Here is a 5,385-nt window from a genome sequence, read left to right as displayed (position 1 = left end):
CTCAAACTTTTTTTTAACTGTTAAGTCTTCTATTTCTCTACTTTATATTTCTATAACTATTACTTTTCAAAAAAAAAAAAGACTACTTTTTTAAAGCAAACACCATATATAGTCTTCGCGTGGTTGTTGTTGGTATTTCACTTTTAATCTTGGGTTGTTTTTTTTTTTCTTATATATATTTTTTTCCTTATTTCTTTTTCTTAATATTATTATTTTTTTTTAATCTTTTCTCTTTTTTTTCTTTCTTCCTTCTGCTTCGTCTCTTTAACATTGTATTTTTGAAAATCTAACCTCTACTCTAGGTTTTTAATCTTTGCTTTTCAGTTTTTGTTGTCAATCTTGTACATTTCATAACCCAATCTTACCTGACAGAGAGATTACTGGCTTGACCACTCTCTCCTCCTTTTGGACTCTCCTTTTTCTCCACCAGGTGGCCTCTGTCTCTCCCCCCCCCCATCTCTTCTATATCCAACTCTGTGATTCTCTGTGTGTTCTAGATGGTGGAGAGCACCTAAGGAACTGATTACTGGCTGGACCTGTCTCTCTCCTTTTCATTCCTCTCTCTTACCCTCCTGGCAACCTCTGTCTACTTCCTCTCTCTCCTCTCCCCTGTATAACTCCGTAAATACCGCTGAGAGGTCCAGACTATGGAGCGTACATAAGGAAGTGACTATTGACTAGCTTGCTCTCTCCTCTTTTGATCTCACCGCATCTCATTCCAGTCACCTCTAACTACCCCCTCCCTCTTCTCTTCTCCATGTAACCCAGTGAACCTCTCTGGGTGCCCCTCAATGTGGAGAAACCTTTCATCTTTAGCCTAGATACTATATCATTGGTGCTGTATAGATGGAGAAGTCTAGAGACCACTGTAAAAATAAAACCGAAAACCAGAAGCAGGAGGCTTAAGTCCAAAGCTTGAGAACATCAGAGAACTCCTGAATTCAGGGAACATTAAGCAATAGGAGCTCATCAAATGCCTCCAAGCCTACACTGAAACAAAGCTCCACCCAAGGGCCAACAAGTTCCAGAGCAAGACATATCACACAAATTCTCCAGCAACACAGGAACACACCCCTGAGCTTCAATATACAGGCAGTTCAAAGTTACTCCAAAACTTTAGACGTCTCATAACCCATTACTGGTCACTCCACTGCACTCCAGAGAGAAGAAACCCAGCTCCACCCACCAGACCTCCAACACAAGCTTCCCTAACCAGGAAACCTGGACAAGCCACTGATACAACCCCACCCACAGTGAGGAAGCTCCACAATAAAGAGAACTCCACAAATTACCAGAATATAAAAAGGCCATTCCAAACGCAGCAATATAACCAAGATGAAGAGACAGAGGAATACCCAACAGGTAAAGGAGCAGGAGAAATGCCCACCAAACCAGACAAAAGAGGAAGAGATAGGGAATCTACCTGAGAAAGAATTCCGAATATTGATAGTGAAAATGATCCAAAATCTTGAAGTCAAAATGGAATCACAGATAAATACCCTAGAGACAAGGATTGAGAAAATGCAAGAAAGGTTCAATAAGGACCTAGAAGAAATAAAAAAGAGTCAATATACAATGAATAATGCAATAAATGAGATCATAAACACTCTGGAGGCAACAAATAATAGAATAACGGAGGCAGAAGATAGGATTAGTGAAATAGAAGGCAGAATGGTAGAAATAAATGAATCAGAGAGGAAAAAAGAAAAACGAATTAAAAGAAATGAGGACAATCTCAGAGACCTCCAGGACAATATGAAATCCTCCAACATTCGAATTATAGGAGTCCCAGAAGAAGAAGACAAAAAGAAAGACCATGAGAAAATCCTTGAGGAGATAATAGTTGAAAACTTCCCTATGGGGAAGGAAATAATCACCCAAGTCCAAGAAACCCAGAGAGTCCCAAATAGGATAAACCCAAGGCAAAACACCCCAAGACACATATTAATCAAATTAACAAAGATCAAACACAAAGAACAACTATTAAAAGCAGCAAGGGAAAAACAACAAATAACACACAAGGGGATTCCCATAAGGATAACAGCTGATCTCTCAATAGAAACTCTTCAGGCCAGGAGGGAATGGCAAGACATACTTAAAGTGATGAAAGAAAATAACCTACAGCCCAGATTACTATACCCAGCAAGGATCTCATTCAAATAAGAAGGAGAAATCAAAAGCTTTACAGACAAGCAAAAGCTGAGAGAATTCAGCACCACCAAACCAGCTCTCCAACAAATTCTAAAGGATATTCTCTAGACAGGAAACACAAAAAGGGAGTATAAACCCGAACCCAAAATAATAAAACAAATGGCAACGGGATCATACTTATCAATAATTACCTTAAACGTAAATGGATTGAATGCCCCAACCAAAAGGCAAAGACTGGCCGATTGGATACAAAAACAAGAACCCTCTATATGCTGCTTACAAGAGACCCACCTCAAAACAAGGGACACATACAGACTGAAAGTGAAGGGTTGGAAAAAGATATTCCATGCAAATAGAGACCAAAAGAAAGCAGGAGTGGCAATACTCATATCCGATAAAATAGACTTTAAAACAAAGGCTGTGAAAAGAGACAAAGAAGGCCACTACATAATGATCAAAGGATCAATCCAAGAAGAAGATATAACAATTATAAATATATATGCACCCAATATAGGAGCACCGCAATATGTAGGACAAATGCTAACAAGTATGAAAGGGGAAATTAACAACAACACAATAATAGTGGGAGACTTTAATACCCCACTCACACATATGGACAGATCAACTAAACAGAAAATTAACAAAGAAACGCAAACTTTAAATGATACATTAGACCAGTTAGACCTAATTGATATCTATAGGACATTTCACCCCAAAACAATGAATTTCACCTTTTTCTCAAGTGCTCATGGAACCTTCTCGAGGATAGATCACATCCTGGGCCATAAATATAACCTTGATAAATTCAAAAAAATCGAAATCATTCCAAGCATCTTTTCTGACCATAACGCACTAAGATTAGATCTCAATTACAGGAGGAAACCTATTAAAAATTCCAACATATGGAGGCTGAACAACATGCTTCTGAATAACCAACAAATCACAGAAGAAATCAAAAAAGAAATCAAAATATGCATAGAAACTAATGAAAATGAAAACACAACAACCCAAAACCTGTGGGACACTATAAAAGCAGTGCTAAGAGGAAAGTTCATAGCAATACAGGCATACCTCAAGAAACAAGAAAAAAGTCAAATAAATAACCTAACTCTACACCTAAAGCAACTAGAAAAGGAAGAATTAGAGAACCCCAGAGTTAGCAGAAGGAAAGAAATCTTAAAAATTAGGGCAGAAATAAATGCAAAAGAAACAAAAGAGACCATAGCAAAAATCAACAAAGCCAAAAGCTGGTTCTTTGAAAGGATAAATAAAATTGACAGACCATTAGCCAGACTCATCAAGAAGCAAAGAGAGAAAAATCAAATCAATAAAATTAGAAATGAAAATGGAGAGATCACAACAGACAACACAGAAATACAAAGGATCATAAGAGACTACTATCAGCAATTATATGCCAATAAAATGGACAACCTGGAAGAAATGGACAAATTCTTAGAAAAATACAATTTTCCAAAACTAAACCGGGAAGAAATAGACAATCTTAACAGACCCATCACAAGCACGGAAATTGAAACTGTAATCAGAAATCTTCCAGCAAACAAAAGCCCAGGTCCAGACGGCTTCACAGCTGAATTCTACCAAAAATTTCGAGAAGAGTTAACACCTATCCTACTCAAACTCTTCCAGAAAATTGCAGAGGAAGGGAAACTTCCAAACTCATTCTATGAGGCCACCATCACCCTAATACCAAAACCTGACAAAGATACTACAAAAAAGGAAAACTACAGGCCAATATCACTGATGAACATAGATGCAAAAATCCTCAACAAAATTCTAGCAATCAGAATCCAACAACACATTAAAAAGATCGTACACCATGACCAAGTGGGCTTTATCCCAGGGATGCAAGGATTCTTCAACATCCACAAATCAATCAATGTCATTCACCACATTAACAAATTGAAAAATAAAAACCATATGATTATCTCAATAGATGCAGAGAAGGCCTTTGACAAAATTCAACATCCATTTATGATAAAAACTCTCCAGAAAGCAGGAATAGAAGGAACATACCTCAATATAATAAAAGCTATATATGACAAACCCACAGCAAACATTATCCTCAATGGTGAAAAATTGAAAGCATTTCCCCTTAAGTCAGGAACAAGACAAGGGTGCCCACTTTCACCACTACTATTCAACATAGTTCTGGAAGTTTTAGCCACAGCAATCAGAGCAGAAAAAGAAATAAAAGGAATCCAAATTGGAAAAGAAGAAGTAAAACTCTCACTGTTTGCAGATGACATGATCCTCTACATAGAAAACACTAAAGACTCTACCAGAAAATTACTAGAGCTAATTAATGAATATAGTAAAGTTGCAGGATATAAAATCAACACACAGAAATCCCTTGCATTCGTATACACTAATAATGAGAAAGTAGAAGAAGAAATTAAGGAAACAATTCCATTCACCATTGCAACAAAAAGAATAAAATACTTAGGAATATACCTACCTAAAGAAACTAAAGACCTATATACAGAAAACTTTAAAACACTGATGAAAGAAATCAAAGAGGACACTAATAGATGGAGAAATATACCATGCTCATGGATCGGAAGAATCAATATAGTGAAAATGAGTATATTACCCAAAGCAATTTACAAATTCAATGCAATCCCTATCAAGATACCGGCAATATTTTTCACAGAACTAGAACGAATAATTTCAAGATTTGTATGGAAATACAAAAAACCACGAATAGCCAAAGCAATCTTGAGAAAGAAGGATGGAACTGGAGGAATCAATTTGCCTGACTTCAGGCTCTACTACAAAGCCACAGTCATCAAGACAGTATGGTATTGGCACAAAGACAGACATATAGATCAATGGAACAAAATAGAAAGCCCAGAGATAAATCCACATACATATGGACACCTTATCTTTGACAAAGGAGGCAAGAATATACAATGGAGTAAAGACAATCTCTTTAACAAGTGGTGCTGGGAAAACTGGTCAACCACTTGTAAAAGAATGAAGCTAGATCACTTTCTAACACCGCACACAAAGATAAACTCAAAATGGATTAAAGATCTAAATGTAAGACCAGAAACTATAAAACTGTTAGAGGAGAACATAGGCAAAACACTCTCTGACATAAACCACAGCAGGATCCTCTATGATCCACCTCCCAGAATTCTGGAAATAAAAGCAAAAATAAACAAATGGGACCTAATTAAAATTAAAAGCTTCTGCACAACAAAGGAAAATATA

The 5,385-nt window shown here is 36.8% G+C and overlaps 1 protein-coding gene across 1 annotated transcript in view; it reads right to left on the bottom strand.

Annotated features, from left to right (window-relative positions):
* The window catches only part of LOC120869429 (trophoblast Kunitz domain protein 1-like), a 45,101-nt gene that overhangs the window by 16,573 nt on the left and 23,143 nt on the right, over positions 1-5,385 (bottom strand). The window lies entirely within an intron of this gene.

The sequence above is a fragment of the Oryx dammah genome, unplaced genomic scaffold (assembly GCF_014754425.2).
Source record: "Oryx dammah isolate SB20612 unplaced genomic scaffold, SCBI_Odam_1.1 HiC_scaffold_10, whole genome shotgun sequence".
In the NCBI taxonomy this organism is placed as follows: domain Eukaryota; kingdom Metazoa; phylum Chordata; class Mammalia; order Artiodactyla; family Bovidae; genus Oryx; species Oryx dammah.
This window is presented reverse-complemented; position numbering and strand designations above follow the sequence as displayed.